Here is a 25,590-nt window from a genome sequence, read left to right on the forward strand (position 1 = left end):
CACTTGGTTCTTTCCAGCGACTACTCCCACCCCTGCCAAAATGGGAGCAGATGCAGCTGGCCACAACTTCTCTGCCCTCTTTCTCCTGCCGTGCTCCAGGCGGGCTGACCACGGAGGGTCAGCTCAACTGCACCGGGGACAGGGCAGCTCACAGGAATCGTCACCTCCAGAGCCTCACAGGCTTTGCCAGGAACCAACACGAGAGCATTGGAGAAGCCACCTCCAAAAGAGTCAAACTGGCTTCTCATTACAACTCGGCGAGCTCAAGAAATTGAGAAGAGAAGGCACGAGTACGTGTAATGTGCTACCTCAAAAGCCTTCGACAGCAAATCCTCCTCAGCCAAGCGCCTGCAGGCAGCACACTCACAAATATAGCTGCACGGCTCCTACCTCTTCATACGAAGCCTGGAGATCCCCAAGGAAGACGGTGACCTTTGTGCTGGCAGCTCCAACCTGTTCCTGTTACAGGGCACGACTTGCACCAGTACATACATTTCCCTGCATCCAGGTGTACCATTAATAACACTATCCTTCCCACAGAGCCTGCAGAACAAAACATTTTATATTCTAATGAAGTAATTATTAAAATAGGTAATTATTGAAATAACCACATCAACTCCCAGTCATTAAAATCCTCCTAAACAGAACGGCATGATGGCTTAGGCTATTAGGAAGCTTGGCAGCCACCCAACGCCTACAATAGCTTCTAATTAATTGATCTCACCTCTAATCTGCTATTGTTAGCCTAGTGCTGATCATTTGTTTGGCCTACAGATCCTATTGCCCCTTTCATTTGATTGTATTTGTTACTGTACCCTCTCTATCTCTTTCAATTAAGCACAGGTTAAGTGGTTCAACCGCAAGAGAATAGGAGATAATGGCACCAATCAAAGTAATCTCTTTAATTTGCTAAATGGATTACAGGGAAACCCCAGCCAAAGTGAAGTCATAGCTGGTGGCCTTCACTTGAACTATACACAAAGAGTATCTAATTATTAACCCACCGCATGCCAAAATTTACAGATATCTAATAAAACTACACAGCAGTGGGATACTAGCAGGTTTGCTATTATTACAAAGTTTTCCCATGTAAAATTACTTTTACTGTAAAATCTTTACACCGGTGTCTTTCCAGGTATGCTATATACCTTACTTTTAAAGTGCAACATATCTAGACATAACAATCAAAACCCTGCACTGCACTCAAGTCAAGTGAGTGGATTTATAATCTCTTTAAGGACATGTTCATGATAGAGTTCATTTTTCATATTTGTACTATAAATGCAAATTTGGGTTTGCAGTCACTATTGCTTTTGCTTTTGCTGACTGCAGAAGTTTTAATAGTAAACAAGCCTTGTCCTTAAACTGGCAAGAGGGCTTCTTCCCCCCTCTCCTCTTTCTTCTAAAGTGTTTTTGAGCAAGCTGTCTGGCAAAAGAGCTACACGACCAGTACTTTGGCTGAGTGTGTCCTTGGCTAATCAGCCAGGCAGTGAATTCAAGAATGTGAGCTGCATAAGACAAGAGGGTCATTTCCTTACAATGACAGGGTATTAGAAAGAAAAGCAGCAGAAGGAGACAACAGGATTTCACACAGAATGCAACTTCACTCATTTGAGAGACAGACCTCTTAAAAGTAATCCAATCTCTTTGCCTTTTTAGAATACAATGTTTTTATTAGTGGCAGAATAGAGATTACCATGTATAAATCTATTGCTCCTGGCACAATCAAATTTGCATCAGATTATGGTACCGTAACACAGACTATGGTATCATTTTGCACTTCTATTTCATCTTTGGTTGGTTCATTTCAAACTGGATAATTACACATTAGCTTCAAGCAGAACTTCTCAGAAGTAAAACCTCCATTTTAAAGTGAGCTAAGCAGAGAAAGAAGAATATAGATCCCAAGGTGGATGACTTAAGAACCTACAAAAAGCCCACTGGAAATGGAGCAGAACTCCTACTTTCTAGATCTGATACTGAGCCTACAAGATAGCACTTACTTCTAGCATTAGTTTGGACATCCTACCACATAAAGTCAAGAGTTACAGTTCCAGGGGCTGACTTAGTTCCTGTGTTCTTACTCCTTTGCCTGTAAAAGCTTTTGCACAGGGATGGTGCTGTGTGTCACTGTTTCATAGCCATTCTTGTGATGCTTCTGATTCCAGGTCATTCTCATGTAACACAGGCAAGTACATGGAAATTATATATACCACTAAACTTCCAGTAATGCTCCTAACACAGCCTGCCCCTGTTCCAGCAAGATGTCAGCTTTATATTTCATAACATGTTTGTGTTTGCATAGTAACTGTCCAGCAACTTGGCGTTCTTCTTTGGTTCTGCATTTCAACACTCCCAGCTCAGCACTAACTGCTTGAAGCCAAGCACAGACTCCCTGCACTACTGAGCTAGCATCCACATGTGCCACTTCATCACCTTCAGTAAAGCCCACTTGACAACTGCTTGCGTTGCAGGTATAGGTCTCCAGAAAAATCACAAGTGAACCTAATCGTTATAGTCACACAATAGTACCTGTGATTTTCCTTTCAGACTGCCTTAATAAGGAAGCTGTAATTAACTGCAGCAGTTGGGATTATCCTGGAAGTGACGTGCGCTTTGTAAAAAGTGCTCTGTGAGTGCAGTTCAGGAGGCTGCGTGAGATGTTCTTCACGTCTTCCCTCTGCCTCAGCTCTCGATCTCACTGTAAGCACAATAGATGATTAACAAGTACTACTAAGTATGTTCTGGCCTGGCACAAACTGGACATCTCTGTGAGCCGATTCAACTCATCAGCCCAGCAAACACAGAGACTGTTCCCCACCAGACTGGTTATCCAAACTGGCTCACAGTGTAGAGGGGTCCATGAAACACCATGAAGGTCCAAGGAGGGGCTGGCAGTGGAAACTGGGGAACAGATGAGCATGGCTGGGAAGAGAAAGAAGTGAGACCTCTCATTCTGTAAGCCATTCACTCCTCCACCTCCACCATCTCCTCCTTCTGTTCCACATAGAGCATGCAGAACAGAACAGACCAGAACATCAGAGATGAAATCCAAAGCTCATTCCCATTTCTACCTCTGTATTTTCTGCCCATTGCATCAGACTTGAAAATACATCACTTATTTACACCTTCCAAGTGTGGATTGTATCAGATGCCTGAATTGCCTGGCATCTTCAGCGTTTAAGAGCTCACACAATGTATATTCTTTTTTCCAACTGTTGTAGCTCTAAAAATTTCAATGTATATAACAATATGAATAAAAATAGCCTTCTACATTTTAAACTAAAAAAAAATCTTTCAGTATTTTAAATTATTCTATTGCTCAGGTAAATTAATCAAGATTAAACTGAACCAAAGGTAAGGTAGGAGCTTTCACCCGATAGTGTTTTCAGGTTGGAAATTATTCAGCAAGCACAAGCTTTGGGATCTGTGGTGCTGATTCAGCCCTTTCATAAAGCCAAAGGTCAACCCACAGTTCTACTTCACTGGACTGCAGTATTTACTCACATCTGGAAAGAGCTAATCTGCTAGGAACATATCTCACATTTTGTCTTGTATTCAGAAGCTACTCAAGAATCTTTGTTGTTGTTGTTCTATTTATCAGGCAGTCTTTCCTGCTGCTTATATACCTATCTTAAATAAGCAGGCCACATCTGTTATGAAATAAATCAAAATACTTCAAAATCTGCTTGGGCTAGTATCAATAATATAAATTGGCCCATAAATATTGAGGCCCTAGTAAACCTACCTCAACAAGTGAGCAAAAAAAAGAGGCAAAAAGATTTCAATTTTAATTCAGCTGAACTAGTGCTATTACCATGGAGGCATATGAATCCAGGGCTCGAGAACAAGAACACATGAATCCAGGGCTCGAGTGATGGTTTTCAACACCACCTTAATTAAACCTGCTCCAAGCAAATTTAATCAGTGTGGTGAACAAAATGGCTTCTGAAAGCAGGGAGCAGTTTAAATTAGCATTTCCAGCATGACTGTCAATGGTGCAGCCAAAATATTCTGCTAGGTATCAAGGAGGATTTCTACAAAAAAAAAAATCTTATTGTAACTATTTGAACAAATGACTTTGGAAAGATTCTGAAGAGCAGGGAATGGAGGTGAGACATTTTCGCCTCCTTCCAGGTATTGAGACTTATTTAAAATCTTCCTATATGTTTTATGCCAATGGTAATTCTGCAGGACGTAAATTCTCATCGCAGACTGATCAATTTCTCTTTACCCTGTTCTTTCCTTGGTGTCTTGTGGTCACTGTGGGAGACAAATGCTTGGGCCAGATGGACCCTTGGTCTGAACCAGCACAGCCATTCTTACACTCTTATATTGCAATATGTTTCCCACACCACCTTGTTACAGACAATGCAGAAAGTACTTGCTCTTTCTTTCTTCTGGCTGCACAAAGTCTATTATTTAGATAATTATGCTAGGAACTGTACTAAGTAAATGTTTTCCTGCTCTCACTATTGATGTGAGACAAGACTTAAGAATGATGATAATTCTATAGCCTGAGTGTAAAAGTAACATAAATCTCAGTGATGGATATTTTGTATGATGTCCGATTTAAAACAGCCCTGAAAAAGACTATTCTCTTGAAGCCATTTCTTCCCTAAGTCCCAACTATTGCTAAAGTAAATTGCGTGAGTAGTAGTTCTTCTGTTGAGCAAATGAGGACTAAGATTATGCTGTTAAGGAAAGCCTCACGCAAGATATTCTATCAATTTCTGGGAAGCAGGGAAAAGAGAGCAGGAGGAGAAGCTGGGCAGTGATAGGGCAGTGACAGCAACTCCCACCTTCCATGCTCAGGAACAAGAAGGGAGAGCAGGGACACCAGACCCTTCTGTACATTGCATCGTTGGAGATGATGTGCCTTTCCACCCAATCCCTGGAGAACTTCACCTCCATGTAACTATTAAAATGGATGCTCTTAGAGGCTACATCTTCTTCTCCCTATAGCTGTATTTTCTGTATTTCAGGAGACCGCTTTTTCAATGCAAAGTATTAGAGGGAGCATCAGAAGGCACTGTTAGTATTCAGATGCGCGTGCTTCCTGTTGAATGGATATTTGTTCAGGTCACCTACAGAGATGCACATACACAAGGATTACTGCAGAAAAGGCCTTCTGCAAGGACTACTCTCAGTAGCCATCTGTAAGAAAACAGGAAATTTCTTTAAAAAATAAACAAACCACACCACACCAATCAATTCCCAAACCTCTTTTAACTTCTGTGGATAACTTGGTATCTCATTCCTGTGTCAATATGCCGACTTCTTAGGCTCTATGCGAATTCCTACCTTTTTCTGGCCAATGAATATTTCAGTGTTTAATACAACCTCAGAACAAATTAAATACAAATGAAAATACATTATGGCTACAGCATTCTGCCAGAAACATCTGCTGAAATCCCTGGTTTCAACTTAGGTGTATGACATACCAAATTACTGTTCGGAAGTAATGAAGAATCCAAGGGAAAATGGGAACCTGTGGTGCTTTTCCTACTAACCTTCCAATAAATCCATGAAAAGTTCCTGCTTCCTGAGAGGTATAGCTTTCCCACCAAACAGTCTGCAGAGAAAAATTGTTTCGCTAACTCAGAAAAAGAAAAAAAAACACCTCTTTTTCTTCCTCACATGGAAACGGTATCTAGATATGACCCAAATTACCTAGTTTTGGTTCAGCTGAATTGAACTTTTTCCAACTAATCAGCCCTTTGCCTTTGTCATTCATCTTAACGGCACCGTGATGTCTGAAAGGCAGTTCTGCATATATAAATATATATGCTGGACAAATGAAGTAGCAAATACAAACAATGTGGTTAAAACCTGTTCAGAACATTTAGACTGAGGATTTACAGGAAAACATTCCACAGTTCTGTAAAGCTCTCAGGACAGGCTGGTTTGGCTTTAAGTAAAACAGCTCCTACTACTAGCAAAGAAAATACTATCACTCAAAGATACCAATATAGTCATGAAAAGAAGAGAGAACAAAAAAATACTGTTGTACTACAGCTGTAGTATAGAAAATTATCTTTCTTCAAAACTGTAAAACAAAAAAACAGAATTGTTCAATAAAATATTTTGTCTACTAGCAAATGAACGCTAAATCTTTTACAACTTCAGAACAATATGTGATGTACCTGAAAAAATGAACAATTTAAATCCTCAGACTTTAAACACATTATTCACATGCTTTACTGTACAAAATTTAAATCCACCAGTGTTTTCAGTAGTTCTCTAAAGTAATAAGGAAGACAATTCTGACAAACTCTGATCAAACAACAGAAAAGTAGATAGCAAGTGGTTTCAGTTAGATACTAGCTGAAAGTACAGATGAGAATTACAATCTAAAAGCTTCTAGGAGTTAAGGCTTCAGAATAATATTCATACCTACAAGCACAATCTTTGAGGAAAAACAATGTGCTAAGCCAAGTACATATGGAAGTATCTAAAATTACCAGCTCTTATTCCAACTCCTGGTTATTCAGTAGCTAATCTGCACTGGAAGATGGTAACTAAATACAAATGAATTGTTAAGAAAAACACCCAGTATTTGCTTGAATATTTAACAGCTGGAACAGCTGGACTGGATTACTGAACAATGAAATTTAGTGTGCAGTCAGGTAGCAAGGACAGAAAGCTCCCTGAACAGAGCCATAACATAAGGAAATATAATAAAAAGTATTTATAACAATGTTTTTTTCTTCTTAACTGAATATTAGATTTCACACTGAGTGTGCCATTTCACAAATACAAACGAATCGAATCCATGTTCCTAACAGCCAGTTTCTTTGAGCTGTTTTTTAAAAGTGAATGACTTCCTTAATTTCATTTTATAGTGACAAGATAAAATGGGAATTCTCTGATTTTTTTTTTATTATAATTGGGTATGTTGAATTTTCAGTACTGGAAGGAAGGAAAAGTGCCTGTATGCCTCTATATTTATTTAAAAGTATACGAAATCTCAGGAACTTTTTCAATCACCTCTTATCTATATTAGTTGCTGTCCCTGTAAGCGAGAGGCTTATCTTGGATATTGACCTGCTGAATTCTACAGCATGGTTTTATTGAAATGGTGTGAGCCTGCTCTGAAGCTCTTTAACATACATGAAAGTAGAGAGTAAGAAGAGAGGCCCATACCAGCTCCCTAGGAAGGCTGGACTGCAGTATAAAGGTGTTTCTGGATGAGAAGTTGTTGGCTCAGGTAGGAGGAGCAGTGGGGAAGACTTATCATTTTTCATATTTCTGGTTTCTTAAAGCTCACGGATCATCTCCCCATCATATTCCAAAGACTGAGAACCAGTTCATGTAATTTAGACGGACTCTCTTCCAACGGGAATATAATGTGTAAGTACTACCCTTAAGTCCTTCCCAAATGTTAGGTGCCTAATGACAATCCCATTTAGAAAGTTTCACAAGCACCTCCTTCTTTCTAGCATAGGAAACTCCAGTGCTTTTTTTCACAAGGATTACACCACCAGTATCCAAAGGACCGGTAAAAGTTAGATGGTTTGGATCCCATCCATTCTGTCCTCCTGCCTTGACTTGACTTCTCTTCTGATTTGCAGTAACATTTTTTTCCTTAACTCCCTGCTCCTAGGAAATGGCTTGGATGATCCTTCCGTCTCTAACTTCCAAGTTTCTCTGATTTATTGGAATATGTACTGTGTCGAGTGGTACAAGTCAAGTGTGTCAAGTACTCTCCTGGTACTGATATCATTGTGAGAGCCAGACACTCAACAATCATGGTGGTGACTACAGGATAAATATCCAGATAAACTAACCATGAATCAGTTCATCAGAATGACCAAATTTATCCCCTTTAAAAATGTCTTAGAAGGAGCCAACATTGCATAGGAATGGCTGAAACCTTGGAAAAAACAACATAGAAGATGCTGCTGAGTTCAGACAGTTCAGGCAAAACTGACAGTTTGGTGCCAAAATGCCCATCAGAGCCACTCAAGCTTCTCAGGTGGAATTCCTTCATGTTCAGGCACTGACTTGTTTTGCCAAATATTTCTCATGTGATTTACATACCTCAGAAAAGATCCCAAACTCGGCAAGTTAAGCCAAACCACAATCCCAGCCAAAGGCTCCACCTGTGCAAAATGTTTATTTTTAGCAGCTGCAGACCTCGGGGAGCCCAATAACAAATTCGACCTGCAGCTGCTCATCATGCCAACTCTGCGTCAACAAATGGCAGGCTGGCAGCAAAAACGTTAAACATAACATTATCTCATTTATTCAATGTGTTACTAATCAGAAAGCCAACAAACACTGGAACATCCAGGAGACCTAGTTTTGGAGGAGACATCCAGACTCCTGTTCATCAGCTTGAGAAAGACCTGTCTCTCTGGCAGCATGAGCTACTGTGTCTATTTTCTTGTTAGTAGAACCTATCTATCAATGCCCGTTCTTGGACTGCTTGGTTACTGCCTTTCCAAGAAAGTCAGGGCTTAACAACAGCTCTGTCATTAGAGCTTTTCCACTGAAGTTCACAAGAGGCAAGGGAAAATGAAGCAAAATACTGAAAATGGGGATGCAACTTACACTGGCAAAGCTAGATTCTTTTTCCATTCTCTAAATGCAGTGAAATATATTGGGTGCAAACTTGACACTACTAAGCCGCACCTCGGCATATGCGGTTTCTGTCCATCAAACTGAATTAGTCAGGGCTTGCACCATAGCCAGAGAACTCCTCAAAATCTTGTTTACTACAGGGCCAGCTTTAGGCACGGTTAAAGAAGTTACCTAATGCAGGAGACTGCCAAGTTAGGTGTCCTGGGGAGGATGGGGATGCTGTGTTCAAGCAGCATGTGCTGCTGAACAGCTGAGCATGACCTCAAGCGTGCACAGCTCCGTGCAGGCACTAGCACATGCCAGTGATGCCTGAGGAAGAGGTGACTAGTGGGCCCTCCTGGGGCAGAGGAGGAGGTGCTGCTCTTGCTAGGGCCGTGGTGAGCAGCTGGCCCTCAACCTGGAGCTCTTCCCTGCTCTCCGTGCTCCTATGGCTCTGATCTGCCCAATCTTCTGTACAGCTGAGTAACCCTGCATCAACATTAGCCCCTTTTTTTGGCCACAAGTCAGCAGATGCAAATTCACACGAAAACAACACTTTGAGTGTGGTCTATCTTGCACGCAGAACCTTCTACCACACTAAGCCAAACCCAGCTATACTGACCTGACCCAAATCCCAGGAAAGTCTGGAACGGCTCCCATCGATTTCCGTGGGCAGTGACTCAGCCTTTATAGTGCTCCTTGACAACTCAGCCATCGCAGCAACTCGGGATTGTCACTGCCTGCTCCAAGAGCACAAGTGTGACGGAGAGGTGAAAGATTTGATTTAAGGTAACAGAGAGGTTGGCAGCTGCTTTCCTTTTTTCTTTTTTTTTTTTTTTCTCCCCAACATCCTTGCCAGATTATTCACAGCTAAATTTAAACAGTTAAAGAGTTTCACTGGCGAAGTAAATACCAGCCCATGCCACGCTCTGTCACACTGGCAAAGTTAGTTTGTTTCTGCCATTCTGACTGAGCCTGTGTGGGAGACGCTGCTTGCAGTGTTAATGCTGGATAAAACTTATCCCAACGCCAACAGAAATCACCATCCAGCTTTTTTGTGTGTGTGCATGTGGTGAATTTCTTCCTAGCTGAGAAAAATCTCGCTGCACAAAGAGGAGCGATAACATGCGACCGCCGTATCCCCAGGCCCTTCTGGTGCACACCTCTACCAATGGGGAGGAAAAATAAAAGAAGGAAAAAGAAAAAGCTCTTTATGTGAAAGACAAGTTATTATGTACAAAAAAAGAGAAACATCAAAGACAAATTCCTGAATGTTTTTGACTACCCACAAATCCCATAAAAATCAGCAAGAGTTAAGAAAGCCAAGAGAACAATGAAACTCTTCACCCCTAATCCCAGACTTACACATGTGTTGTAATTAAAGATAAACTGAATTTCAAAGCCATTTGGAGTAAAAGGGCAGCTCTAGAAGCAGGGCTATATAGATACTATATATAACTGTGGAGATATAATATAAATGTCAGTTATTTTAATAACTAGTCTACTTAACGTCAGCATATTGTAACCACTAACAATTCAAACAGCATTTTGCAAAAACTAAGTTTTTAAATTTGGTAGAGAAATGGAACTTCAGTGGAAGCATAAGATAACAATTGTTTGGCAGGGAGAAAAAGTAACCATCTTCCAGTGATTAATTCTAAGGAATATTTGGAAAAGGCTGCCCTAGAAAACAAGCAAGTTCCTTCAAATCCACTTTTAATGATTTGTTTCCTAAATACCCTGTGAGGGGTAGGGCTGGTTTTGGCCAACTCTGTTGGTTGTCTATGAAATAATACATGTCTATGAAATATTAATTTTTCAAACTTCCTTTGCAGTGGTAGATAGGCTGCAGCAAGAGAGGTTCTCCCTGGGTTCAGGGAAAAGCTTGTTCGCCACGAGGACAGTCAGGCAACGGGAAAGGCTGCTCAGAGAAGCTGTGTTGGCTCCATCCTTTCAAGACCCATCTGGAAAAAATCCCTGGGCAGCCCGGGCTGCTGTCACAGCTGCCCTCTGGGGTCCCGTCCCACCTGAGCTCCTCGGCGATCCCCAGCCCGGAGCGCGGCGAGCGGCCCGCGAGCGCAGCGTGGGACGTCTGGGTTGAGTTTTCAGCTCTGACACAAATTCCATGCATGACTCCGGGCAAAGAAATTTAATCTCCATGCTTCCTTTCTCCATTACCTTTTCTCTTCCTGTTTGTCCGTCTCCTCTGATTAAATTCTGAACTCTAAAAGCATAGACTGTGTGTTCACATGGTATCTAAGGCAGTGTGGCTTGGTATCATTTGGAACATTCATATGCAGTGAAATAAATCAATCAATAATCAAAAGAGTTATATTACAACACATATACAGTGTGGCAGATAAGTCTGTTAAAGAGTCTGCCCTCAATATCCTGTTTTACTTCCAGTAACCTTAATCATAATTTTGCTTAAATGCATACTGAAAGATTAGGACTAAATCTGTAACAAACATAAAAATCTAAGTTATGCACATAAACCTAATTTAAACAAAGAGTAGTAGCTATGTCCCCCTCAAAACAAAAAATTAATATGCACAAAAGTCTTGTAGAGGTATGGGTAGCTATTAAAACACCTGCACACCTAATTTTAATTTCCCTGCTGTACAAAGAAATGGATTTGGAAATCTCGGCAGGACCACAAAAACTAAATGTCAGTTGTTTACTGAAAAAAGAAATTGGAAACATATGAATTTGTTTATACACTGAAACAACTGCTCCCATTTATCTCAAAGGAACTACTGTACAGTGAGAATGAACTGCGACTTTTGCCTTCTTAAGCTTTCCATGGCTAATGACACAAGCTGTGCCTTACTTGACTGTCTGCTATTGAACCCTACCCTTGGGGTCTTTAAAACAGCCATGGGCACCGTTTCAGCACAGACCCACTGCTGCCCAGTCACCGGGGGACGCTGGGGTGGCAGCAAATTTGCTGGAATATACAGTGAAAAATGTTTGAGCACCTAACAGCAAAGTCATAGACTCTCTTAAACTAGCTGTTAAAGTGTCTATATTTTAGTTTTAATGACGAATCTTATGGAACAGACAAGCTAGAAGAGCAATAAATAATAAGTTATTGTACATGATCTTTCATATCTGAATACTTAAGGAGATTAATGTACTCATCTGCATTACTACTCTGAGCTATTCTGAAATGAAACTTCACGCAGAGTAGCTTATCCTCTGCTGTTGATATATCAAGTCATGGGCATGTTTTGTGACATGCCTCCACAAGATATGCAGCAGCTTCCTATTTGGATTTTCTTCCCTAATAAAAGGTAGATCAATAAATAAATTCAATTAGCATGTTAGAGTAGTCATTATGGGGTCTTATACATAACAGAAGAAATCTAACACCTTCAAAAGAGATTTGGTCAATTAACACAACTCTTTACAGCACAGCTAGAATAAGGCTGTATCACAGATCTAAACAGCCTAGACTACAATTTCTCTCCAGACAGTATTGGCATGCTCCTGACAGCAATAGTATCATTAGAGGGATCTGTCTGTATTTTCATGATATCCCTAATCCCGTTTTGAATGCTTAATAACTGCAGCAACTGGAAATCCGTGCACCACTGCATTACTTCAAAGATAATTTCTCTAACAAGGATGGAATGGCTGCATCTTTGTATCATTGTAGTGCCTGTTCTCACTCAAAGGTCTTAGTATTTTGGCTGTGGAAATATCATAAGATTGGACTTTGTCATGGCATTATTCATAGCTGCAGATACTGAAATGGAATTCATCAGCACAGAACAAATACAACTCTTGTCTACACACTTCCTCTTTGTGCCTGCGGCTGCTTTAGCAGCCTGAAGTGGCCATATGTTGCATGTATGTACAGCATGTTGAGTAATTTCCAAAAAAATTCATTATGAAAAGGCAAATCTCTTTTATATATATCTATATTTATATATACACACACAAACAGGCTGCAACTCTAACACAGAATATTTTACGGGCAAAATCATTGTCTTGTCTTTCAGAGAAGTTACCTTGATTGGTTCTCAAACCAAATCCCAGAACAATAATTTTTCAACAAAACCACAAACCAGACATTTCACTTAACACTGAGATTTTCCTAAAAAGCTAAGTAACATTCCCTGCACAATCAAGATTCTGCAAGCCTCTCCTATTAGGATATTGGTTGCAAAACAGACAGTGGAATTTCTCACATCCTTGGTCTCTCCTCTCCTCTCCTCTCCTCTCCTCTCTCCCTATCCTCTCCTCAGAAAGGAAACTCCAGTCTTTCCCCAGACTTGGTGATAAGGTAAACATAGATGAAGAAAATTGCTAAGCAGACCTTTCAACACCTATGATATCATTTATAAGCAAAGACAGAAATCTGCACAGACAGTAATTCTGTGCAACATATTGGTTTCCATTTCAGAAAAAAAAAAAAAAGATGACTTTTCAACACATATGGATATGTACAAAAATGTGCAAGTGTAACAGAAAAGCACATCCATCTTTCATCTTAATTTACTGCTAATTAAACCACTAATATAATTTATTTCCTGGTGATTCTACAAAGAACCTGAACAACCGTGAACTCGGTTCAGGCGTGATAAAGCCCTTCCTTTGAAGGTTTCTGTTAAATTCTACAGCACATGCACAGAAAAAAAAATAACCTTGTCAGTTCAAAATGCCTTCAAGGAATCTCCCTTGAAAACCACAGAGAGGATGTAGACTGTTGACTGAAAAGAAGAGATCAGCGCAGTCTCTGGAGACAGTATCAAAGACGGAGACTCTGAGCAACAGCAGATTTAGCAGATCTCCCCCTTGCATCTCTTCGCTCCAGGACGCCAGCCATCTCGGGAGACTAGCTCACATCAAACAGAGGCAACGATCGGCGATAGACTTCAAATTAAGCTTACACGGTTTCACAAAAGACCGGGGTGGTTTTGAGAGATAAGCGTGGTGCTGAATTCTGAGCGAGGAAGAGGCCGGGTGCGGAAGGCATCCCGCTCGTCCCCGCAGCAGCGCCGATCACAGCCCCGCACGTGCCGCACTAGGGAGGCTGGCCAGTCTGAAAGGACTCTTAACGCTTGTGCAAAAACCCTATCTTATTATTCTTCAGATATATCTGTAAAAAATAATAGGAGCCTGACATTATTCATAAAGAATAATGAAAATGCCTTCAAGTAACAGGTTATCAGATGGCACAAAAGAAGACCCGGATGGCTGAACAGGACATGCTAAGGACTTTGGGGTCTAAAGGAAAAGACGCTAAGAGATTTTGTAAATGCTATAACATGGGGCTGTACTTTCTGCTGAACATGGATCTTGTCAAAATAGCAACCTCCTGCCCCATTTGGGAAATAGGTTTTTGCTAATGTTTAAGAAGAGCTTCTGAAAGACAGTCTGCATGCTGTCATGTGGCAGATGTTTAACCCAACATTTTAAAATTATGAATTAGTGGCTTTAAATATTTAACAACACCACTCAAAATACACCTTGCTTTAAAGCAAAACCTGCCTTCACACGGTGTAGAGGTACTCTGCTCCAACAACCTGAAATTTACTTCTTTTCCTGTAGTACTAGCAGTGTTGTTCTAGGTCACAACCAGTAATACATATATTCTCAGATAAAAATGCCAGCTTTCTTCTTCTATGATTGCATGATGCACACTGATTAAACAATCATCCTTTAAAATTGGAAATGTTATTTTAAATCAGGAAATCACAGAGGTTTTGATTTGTTTTGGTGTTCTCTTGCAGCTTGCCTCTATGAAAAATGATACAGGAAGGACCAAAACGTACTTTACTTACATCGTGCATGAAGATAAGGTCTATCAAAAATTTCTTCACTTGTGATGGATCGCCTTACACAGCAGGAACAAATACATAAATAGCAATACTCTGAAACTGCCTCCTATTCACATATTCAAAACCCCATAACTTAGACCCTTTATGCTGCCTGGAACAGTACATGATGAACTTATTCAGGCAACAGATCACAACATATCACTCCTACAAATTTGGAAAACTGTCTTGTGCCACTGGTAATTGCTTGGCAATGGTTTTCCCCCCGGAGGGAAATATTACTTTATTTACGAGGAGGGGAAGGGGAAAATGGGCCTGGGCAAGGCGGGATTGGAAAACAAAGCAGAAAAAGAGAGAGTCTTTTCTTTCACTGGACAGGAAAACTCCATATTGCCGGCAGAGCCCTCATGAAGCTCTCAAATTCTCTCCTCAGAAGAAACTACATGTAAGTGGGGATATCTTCCAAGTACAACATTAATGGCTGTGCTTCGGTCCCCCACATGCGAAATGGAGATAATTATATCCCTCATCATACTGAAGCATTGTGAAAATAAACACAGGTATTTGTGAGGCTTTCAGATACCATATATTCAGTTTTCAATAATGTGCAATAAATACCCTTCATCTACGATGTATTGAAGTCAATCCTAATTGCTTGCTCTGCTCAGAAATGTATCTTTATCACTCCTTGGATTCCGAGGATTCCTGGCTTTTCCAATATGCTTCTTTTCCCAAATGTTTCCTCTAGGCAAATCACTCCCCAGTTGAAACAAAAATTTGATGTCAAATAGAAAAGACAACAACAAACAAACAGGCAAACAAAAACAATAGGGACACCTGAAAAAGTAATAGTCTGATGCAAGAGCTGCACAAAAGTTTGTGGCAATATAAATTTAAAATCTTAACGCAAAGATACACATTCCAGCCACGATATAAATGGATGCAGTACTTCTAAGTTACACCAAGGCAGGATTTTCCCCTGAAGTCTATGATTGATTAATTCCTGTAACTTTGGTACCTGAAAGACAGGAGATTTTTCTTGGTAGTAAAGAGCCTTATGAGATATACTTAAATGGATTATGTTGATACCTTTCATGATGTAACCCTAATGATAATTTAATTGAAAAACCGCTTTAAGCCATAATAGTAGAGACGACAGCATTTCCTTTCTTCTCTTTGACAATTATGGGCCAGTTCAGAATTGCTTTCAAAATAAGCAGAAGGACAGATTTCCAATCAACTTACAAGAATGTGTCAAATCCTATAGAAATTTTCCTCAAGCCAAATATAAAACTGTACTGGCACCAAAGCCTGCAAATTTTCTACTCTCTGTTCAGAGATCTTTCTTCTTCCACCACGGAAATCATTCTCTGCTGTTATCCATGTGCAAGTGCTTTAATTAACATATCACCCTTGCACACATTATTTTGCTCCTTGCTCCATGAAGCAAACATCTCCCTAACTATTGATAAGCCTGTGGGCATGATGGTATGACTTTTAATTGTTGTTCTCTAAGCCTTTCTCCAGTCCTTTATTTATTTTACTTAGTTATTTTTTTAGCATTTTATACGCACTTTTGGAGAGGTTTGGGGGAATTGCAAGATTGAGAACATAATGACTCTGACTAATGTATAAATCATTATCAGAATGCGTATTCCATTACTACCGCTTTACAAACATACTGGTACTGGAGACTGAAAAAATAGATTTTCTGTGTATGACCATTCTCCTCTCAATCCCCATACTGTGATTTATGTATTTTTTCACACCCAGTTTGCAAGGCGTGCAAGAGCCAGCACAAATTCCTACTAGGTAGCTTTGTCAGCTGCAAGTGATTACATTAATTCCATGTAACATGTCGCAGAGACCCTCATGCTCCTTACCCACTAAAAATGCCTCAGTGGGGAATGTTTCACCAAGGGTGCGGCAGGATGCGATACGAGTTTGTCAGTAATCCCATCCTGTTTCCCAGGCTTGGGGGGAAGTTCCAGAGAGCTGAAAAAGCGGATTTTCTGCCAATATTTTAAGAGGGTAGGCAGGATGAACTAGGTATTTATAGATTAGCTAATTTAATATTGATTGCAGGCAAAATAATGGAAAAGCTGTTACACATGCAATCAGGAAATAATTAATGGATGTTAGCATAACTAATGGAAATCAACAGTCTTATGGAGAACAGATGTCATCACATAAACTTGGTGTCATTACAAATATAGTTGGTAAAATAGTTGGGGAAATAGTATGCTTAGACTACTGCCAGGCATTTAAATTAGTTTCACGTGATATTGCAGTTAAAAATTATCGGTGGACATAATCCATGGAGAATAAAAATGGATTAAAACTGGTTCACTAAGTTAAGTGGGAAACTATGAGCAATTAGACACATTTCTGAGGTGATTTTAAAGGCATTTGGTCTTGATCCAACATTACTAAAATTCCATCAGTAATCTGGGGTTAATATTATTCTTAATATCAATATAATTGCTAATAATATTAATAATATTGCTGATAAAATTTTATGAAAGCACTGGACTGGGTAACTTCTAGAGAGTAAAACACAATAATTGATAAATTAGGATGAACTTCAAATAACCAGCCTCCCAGTATCATCTCACTTCCAGTTCATATGTCTAGAAATAAAAAATCTAGGTCACTCTTAAAGGACATAGGATGCACTTGAAAAGCTGTGACTTGAAGGAATTTAGGGTCATGGTGGCCAACCAGTTCAACATAAAATCACCATGCAATACAGTCACGGAAGGCAGAATACAATCTTTCATGCACAGAAACTGGAGCAGAAAGTTGATACTAGTGCCTGTAAACAATGTCTGTGAAGCATTTACTGAACACTGAAGTTTCTGGCACCTACTTTTTCAAAAGAAGCTTGACCAGTTGGAAATGATTCAGAAAACAGCACAAAGAATGATCTGTAGCCTGGGTACCCTGTCGCATTTTCAAAGAATAAGGATCTTGGTCTAAGTTTGTCCAAGAGAAGGAGAGATCGGAAACACCTCACACCATCTGGAGGGAAAATCCCAGACGCTGACAGTGGTAAAGAGCTCAAAGGGAACTGGATGTACTCACCAATGAAGGAAAAGGGGCACAAACAGGTGAATTGTATTTCTCATCCTTTTACCCCTAATAAAAATATTTTTATTTAACTATTTTTCATTGTCATGAATCTAAAGAATAGAAAGAATGAACAGGAGGGAGAGAAGGGACTGAGAGGCGCAGAGCAACATGTGCTAAGCCATCACACCACCTAAAAAGGCATAAATACAGATGCTATAACAGGTATGGCATTGATGATGCCACCCAATAAGCAGGAAAGCTTCCTTTCCCACCTTAGGCTATTCCACACCCTCTTGCATATGGTGTCAGCACAGTCTTCAGAAGCAGTATTCTGTGCCAATCTATAATAAAGGCAATACATATGCGTGTGGGTACACGGAGTAGTGAGGAAGCTCAGAGCAGTCTGTGCTCTCATATATGCATATACCTAAATAATTTACTCTCAAGCACTGCAATAGTAACACTTCTCTCTTCACTTCAGAAATATTCTGTGAAATGAAATATATAGCAACTATAATATAAACTACTTTTTAGTCCCTTAATAACTACATAGATATGATTTGTACATGACAAGTCTCATATACCCTTTACATGAGAACCTAGGCACTTAATACCCATTAATGCCCACTGATGTCCTTGGATAGTCGTCAAATCTTTCTCTGCTGTTCCTTGCGGATGCTTCGCATCTGGCTTCATGAGACAGGGAAGGAAAGGATGAGCTAAGCCCATGAGAATCACAACTGGCATTACAAAACCATAATATGAACAGGCCGGGCCTATTTCAATACTTCAAGCAGTCCTGCCTTATTAAAGACAACCTAAAGACATGAATATTAAACACTTTTTCGGCCTGTTTACTAGGTCCAGAACATCTTTTGATGGCATGAATTTAATTAGCAAATACTTGAATTCTCAGGTCCTTTCATTCATTGATCTTTCACACACTCCTGTGTACTTTCTCATTTTCAATGCTACGGATAAGCACCACTCTTCCACATACATGGAGAACCAAGTTACTTCATCTCTGCAGTGTTCTTGACCTGCTTACCATTCATGCTTCTGACAATGAAATGATGGCCATATAGAAAACCCACACCAAGAGAAGCATTTTGGGGAATGAAAGAGAAATATTTAGAAAAAGTTGCAAAAGAAAAGGGAACAGCAAGAAGACCAGGTTCGATCTAGATTTGGCGCGACCAGCTCATGCCCGCGGGGCAGCCATAGGACGGTGCTGACAGGAGGCAGCCTTTAGAGCCCCCTGCCTCATCCCCCCGAACGTGAACGTGACGTGGCAGCTGGGGACGGCAGCGAGGCCGCAGGTAACCGGGGCGCTGCTCCCTGCGCTGCCCTGCGCTCCCAGGCCAAGAGCGGCTCTGCTGCCACCACGGAGGATGGCGCAGCTTCCCCTCCCTGCACCGCGGCACGTCCCAGCCCCACGCAGGCCCCGGCGCTCGCCTGGCCTCACAGCGCAGTGAGGGGCTGAGGGGCAGTGCCGAGGGGCATGAAGCCATTCACGTGCTGATCTCGGCTATTCTGTGCCTGTTTTCTGCCAGGGTGGCTGCCTGTGCACCGCGCCATGGCGGAGCAGACGCCACTTGCCCGTGAGCTGGCAGAGCCCCAGCACCGAACCTCACCCCCGCTTCGCACGGAATATACAGCGGCAGCTCCCGCTTCCCAAGAGCGCCGCATTCATTACCTTGGAGAACATCTTCTCAAAGAGGATACGCTATGTTTCGGAGTGATCAGTCAAACCTAAACAATCAATTACATCTTTTGTCAAAACTGTTTACTCTTTCACACTGTGCTGAAGTCATTAAGAACGAACACCAAGCAGGACTGGTTATTTATCCTCCTCCTCTTGCCCTGAAAGGGAATCAATCTTAAACTTTCCATTTAATGATCTCAATAAAGACTCACTGTAAACGACAGTAGGCTGCACTGGCAAATATTTTAAGAAACAGAAAGGTTTCTGAGTGACAAGAGTCTAATGCCACAAAATTGTTGCTCGACATGTCCATCAGCCGGCACCAAATGCCTATCGAAGGCGAGATAAAAACACACTGCCCGCCACCCAAGCACTGCAGAAACTGCAGTGCAATTAGCACGGCCTGGCGGTTCATTCACATTGGGAGGGAAAGCTGGAGTGAATGGTACTGCTTCCGAGCCCGTTCTTGCAGACCAGCCTGAAATCCTCTCAGCATCCATGAAGAAAATGCAGCCTTCCTCCAAAGCAATGTGATTAATAACCTCATCATAAAAGTCTGCCGCACGCAGCAGCATCACCTCGGAGGGATGGCAGGGCATTGCCATCCTGCACATGCATGTTGTGTGGCTTTTTCACAGCCACGGGCAGTTACAGGTGGCGCAGAAGGTGATTTAGATGAAGCTGCTTTGCTTCCCCAAGCCATCATCTAAAAATACTCCCATGGCAAGGAGCGCAGTTGCAGCCGAGGGTGTAGTAATTTATAGGAACATGGTGTCGAGGGTCAAACAAGCATGTCCCCTGTTTTGGCCTGCCAAAGCTCTCAGCAAATTCCTGATTTTCACCACCTTGTACCACACTGACCTTTCCATACACATTACCAAACCGTGCTTACAAACATATTTTGCCAGAGCAGAATAACCAGGATGCTTTAACTCTGCTCAGGGTGACTTCTCCTTCAAAAGGCAGATGAGGCCGAGGGTTTGAAGCAAAGAGGCGTTCTTCTGCAAACCCTCAGTCTGTAGGAAGGGTATGTGCGACCCGCCTCAAATTTCACAGACTTTCATCGGTGTCACTTGCGGATATGTGTTTTTTTTTTTTCCCCTTCCATTCCCTTCCCAAAGGAAAAAAAAAAAGAGGCCATTTTAAAGCACTTCTAGAATTCTTAAGTTCCCATTTTAAAACCAATGCCATTTTTATCATTACTTTCCCTTCATTTCCACTGCTTCATTCCATGGATCTCCATGTACCAGAGCAAAGCTGACAGTTCCCCACAGCAGTGAGCCCCGGTGACGGCCATCGCCTCATTCATATGCACACTCAGAGCACTATAAATCTGCTCAAGTATCATCCCTCCCCTGGGGCAATGTTTTTCCCTCAGAATATCTACATTGCTAGCTGCAGAAATTTCTCCTTCTAATTAACTTACGGGTTTCAAATACCACCAGCTGGAATCAAAGAATACAGCTGGAGAGCTGAATGTCCTGAAACTGGTTTGAAGGAGGCTGCTATCTGTTGTTTCTTTGCTTTATTGCTTATTTTCTTCATTTACCAGTCATCGTATTGAAGACTACTGGACCTTTTATCAACACGTGAGTGGACAGCGAATAATCCGCGAATGGAGTGAATCGAAACTAACCCCGAACTCTTAACTATCTGCTTTTCCTCAAAGTGTTGTTGGGCATGTCACATCACATTATATTCCTGAGGCGTCACGTTTGCATCCGAGTCGCACGGCAACCTGATGAGACACCAAAGCGCGATGTGGTGCAACAGGACACGCTGGCAAGCCAAAGGAAAACACACTCCTGGTGACCGACTGCCCACCAGCAACTTGGATTTAGTCCATTCCTTCGAAAACTCAAGAACGGAGTTCACAGCTAAAGCTAAAGTGCCTGGGCAGGGTATAATAATCCATTAACGTAATGATCTGTCATACATGACTATGCAATAAGCCGAGAGAATTTGCCAGGAACACTTCACTTTGCAAACAATATTTACAGCAATGCTTGATTCATTATACAATCTCTTTACACAGAGTGGCAGCGTTTCTGCAACAAGAAAGATCCAAGGCCCAAGCTGAGCAGGTTGAAAACCAAGCAGCCACCAAACCTGAATTTTTAAATTGTCATCTCTTTTTTGTTGATGGAACTATTTGCTATCAGAGCTCAGTATGGGCAAGCTGAAGGACAAAACTTGATTTCAGCATAGCTTCATACAATACTAAAGAAGTAAGGTGGCAAACCTTAAAAATTCTAAAAAAAATCAATCAAACGAACTCTTGCTTTTGTTCTCCTCTTTTCTCAACAGATGCTTTTTGTTCTTACGAAATGCTGTTTAATTAGCATGCACGACAAGGTCGATCTTCGTTTTAAGTTAAAAGCAAAGGCAATTATCTTGAAGCTATGCTGCGGTCCCCAGGAATAGAGTAACCAGAGCCCACTCTTCTGCCTGCTCTAAGGCAAACAAGACTCCTTGGGCTGGTGATAGATGAACACAGAGGGCCCGTGCTGTGCCAGCACCCCAGCCAGAGGGTGAGCTGGGACCATTAGGAGCCTCAACGAGTCTCAAGAAGGGACTTTCAGAAGAGTGGGCTCGTGTTACAGCAGTAAGGAAGTCACTAACCTTAAAGACACTGTGATTTGTGATGATGATCTTAACCTAACACCACTTAAAGAAATAAATTCGTTACTGTCTTTTAGGGTCATTCATACTTTGCCCAAATAAGGCGTCGAGAAAGTTACAACTGAAGTTCCTTTGGCTTGGGGCGCTGCTTTTGCTGCCTAAATAAGCCCATAGAGCACTTAACCAGGAAAAGAGTAATGATGCCAGCAAAGTGCTCCTAGTATTATACCAACACACGCATGCTTTGGATCAGTACAGTAAAAACATCATGAATGAACGCAACAAGCCTTAGCAGGAAAAGTCTCTGTTTGGCTGCAGGAAGCCCATGAGGTGCTCATGTGTAGAGATGAGAATCTTACAGGTAAAGATAAATATATAAATATATTAATTAATTAAAGTGTCTCCTAAATGCCAAGGGGGCTACAGTCCTGCTGCTTAGGGAGGTTATACGGTAACACAAGACAGGGGTACACAAATCAAAGGGAGGCCAAAAGTTGCTCGACTTACTCAAGAGATCTTTCTTGCTTTTAGTAAGGTGTTTTTTTGTTCGTTTGTTTTTGTTTGTTTGTTTTGCAACCAGGCATAGTTTAGAAAACAATTTGTGCTACCTTAACAAAAACATGACATCAAAAATACTCTTAATAAAGGGATCTCATTAACCAATGATGCAGATTTAGAGGTCTTCTGAAGCTCAGACTCTCTTTCAGTTTCCTTTGCTTGCACCTGTAAACTGGATACATCCAAAATCAGTCTGAAAAATATTGACTGTGCATAAAATCATGTTTCAGATATTGCTGTTTTATAGCAAACATTTTCTCCTATCCTACTACAGCCGCAGTATGTGTCCTAAGGAGTAATGTGGTCCTCAGGTTATATTACTTGGACCATTTACAAAGTACATTTCTCCATATGGCAGTCCCTGGAACCAATATAATCCCATGCTGAGCACCTCACAATATTACCACCGTGATCCAAAAGTGTAAGCAAAGTCACCTGAGTCTCCTGCATGCTGAAGTAAATCTTGCATTCAGGACTGTTCCTGTGGGAAGGATTGTTTTGCTGTAGGATCTTGAAGACGAAAGAAAATCAATGAGTTGATACAGGAAATGAAAAGGTTTAATTTTTAAGACACAGTGCTTTTTAAATGTATTTATCTTAGTGTATGTGACTGAAACCTGAAGATGTATCTCAAGGAAAATGGAAACAAAAATCCTTAGAACTGCAAATTTTCGCACCAAGTTTTTCATAATCCCCTCTTCCTTATTACCAAAAATTATGTAACGGGCATTCTGGCAGGGAGATTTACAACTTTCTATTGAAGTCCTCAGTCATCAATCTAAAGAATCAATTCCTGCTACTTCCACACAGAAATGTAATCCAGGACAGACCTCTTTCAGAACACAGTCGCAAAGGCAGAGTGTACAGATGATGCCTCGACACCCTCAAGTAGATACAAAATTGGGAAGCTGCATCAGTCTTTACCAACATACTTTGCCTTGGCCAATGTCATTCTGGAACACCACAAGGACTGTGAGATGATTTTCCTACTGAGTAGTGTCATACTTTTGGGTAATACATTACTAGTGGGACTCCCCTGATGATGTATTACACTAATGCATCATTACGATGATGTTTCACACTGATGATATATTACAGTGCAACATAATGAGAGCAATAGCTCACGGGGTGCATAATCCTGCCAGGAGCTGTGCAGGAGCTTCATCTGCACTCCGGGCTGTCCAGCGCTTAGATGGATGAGATCCTCAGGTCCACACGCTTTAAAGGATGGCATTGGCAGAGAAATGCCAACCTACAGGTAGACACAGTTTAACTACATGGCACAGTGTACAGTACGCGAATGCACAGTACCGGCATCACATTTTTCACAAGTGCGTAAAATGCTTTGAACTAAAATAAGTTGTTGTAGACAGGGCCAAGAAAGTTGCTCAGTCTTGCGCCTGCCCAGAGTAGCTATCGTAGCAGCCTGCGTTTGGTTGCTTAGAGCTTTGATAAAAATACTTGACTTAAATTTTCCATGCCAGATGCCTGTTTCAAGGAAGGGAAGGTTGTGAGGGGCGGGGGGCAGTCACTTGTTTTTAATCAATAACTTCAACAGAATCAGCTCTCTTCAGCTGTTTCTTAGAATCAGATTAAGAAAAGGGAGGTAGTTTTGCCAACAATAAAAGATTCTAGTGACCTTTTTCCTGACCTTTTTTTTTTTTTTGAAAAAAAAAAAAAAGCCATTTGATCTGTATGAAATTTTTAAAAGACCTTTGCACTATGATCGGTGTCACTGACAAGAAGGCTACGTTTTAAGATTTGTGAACTATTCACCGTGAAACCATATACAATGTTCAAAAAGAGGGCAAACTGATATATAAACAAGGAAAGAACAAGCCAGTGTGGATAACAAGAGACCTTCTCCTCAAGCCTCCCTCAAACGCATTAACATTTAGAAGTGAACCACTACTTCGTTATTCATTTACCTTTCATTCCAATATCTTTGGGGTTCTTCTAATGCATACATGTGCAGAAATGTAACATATATTCTTTATTTGCATGATTTCCAACTTCCTTTTGTACATTTATTCATGTCTGAAAAACAGTATTTTAAACAACTATTTAAAGCACTCTGCACTCTGTTTATCCTCTAGGTTCTTGTATGCCACAAGGGCCCACAGGGATTCTCTGGATCTCCCATTGGATTCTCGAAGCAACATAAGCATCTCTGCTCAAAAAAGCAGAGAAGTGGCCTTCACACCTTTCTCCTGACCATTAAGAATTAAGAAACCACAAAATGAGAAAAGAACCAGAAAAAAGTACTGCCACCTCGGCTCGCTACCTGATAGGTTAATATCTGGGGATTTTTTTCTTCCTATGTAACCTTTTGGATGACCTGAATAGATTCCTGCTATAGGAATCTGCCTTGTCTCCAGCCAGTGTAATAAACATGTTGGGAAAACAGATGAAAGACATCTTTCCAATTCCAGTCTTTCACCCAATTCCCTATTTTATTCACAGCAGTGGGAGGCGGGAGGAAAGCAGGGACACAATTTGGGAAGACAATTTTGATCAGACTCCCAGTCCCTCTTTCATTCCTGGCACATCCTGAGAAAAACTGATTTCCATGAAGAACAGGATTATACCGGGCTATATGTTTGATTTAAAGAGCAGCACGAATCCACCCACGAGGGCAGCAGGTATTTCCAAGAAGGGCAGTTCCCTCCACATTGCACAGGGAGAGCAAGGCAGACTCCTCACGATCAAAGCAGGCAGCTGGAAGGGCTGCACACAGTCCCTGCTTTTAGATCATCTGTACACACGACGTACAAAAAACAGTTACACCGTCCTGCAATCTGGCAATGGGAACTCACCCCTTAAAAAAGGTTACAAAAAAGACCAGAACGGGATCGTGCATTTCCCCCGCAACGCAACCCACGTAAGGGCCAACTGCATCCTTGCCATAAATTCTCCGGCACAGGAGCATTATACCAACCGAAAGGAATGTCTTTCCATTTGTGTATTTCCCCTAAGGCACTCACTTGATAATGAAACCAGTGAAGGTCTTTGGGTTCACAATGTTATTATAGTCGGATCATATTTTGTTTGCAGCAGAGCCTGAAGAACTCCTAAGTAGCATATTACAGGCACCATCCACCTGTTAAGTCATGGTGTTTCTTCTGTAAGTGGACAAATCTGTTTTAGCCATCTCCAGAGATTTTCCGCTCACAGTTAATTATGAAGCGCTGACTGTACTCATTTCCTGATCTTAAAGGGAATCTATAACAAATTTATGCCACAGGTGAAGCCTGTTCCCTCTGTCCCTCAGAAAAATCAGCAAGA

At 41.2% G+C, this 25,590-nt stretch overlaps 1 protein-coding gene across 1 annotated transcript in view; it reads right to left on the bottom strand.

Moving 5' to 3' along the window:
* RARB (retinoic acid receptor beta) overlaps nucleotides 1-25,590 on the bottom strand; it is a 298,547-nt gene that overhangs the window by 139,882 nt on the left and 133,075 nt on the right. The window lies entirely within an intron of this gene.

The sequence above is a fragment of the Tinamus guttatus genome, unplaced genomic scaffold (genome assembly GCF_059628265.1).
Source record: "Tinamus guttatus ecotype Peru unplaced genomic scaffold, ASM5962826v1 Tinamus_guttatus_pri_ptg000115l, whole genome shotgun sequence".
NCBI lineage: Eukaryota > Metazoa > Chordata > Aves > Tinamiformes > Tinamidae > Tinamus > Tinamus guttatus.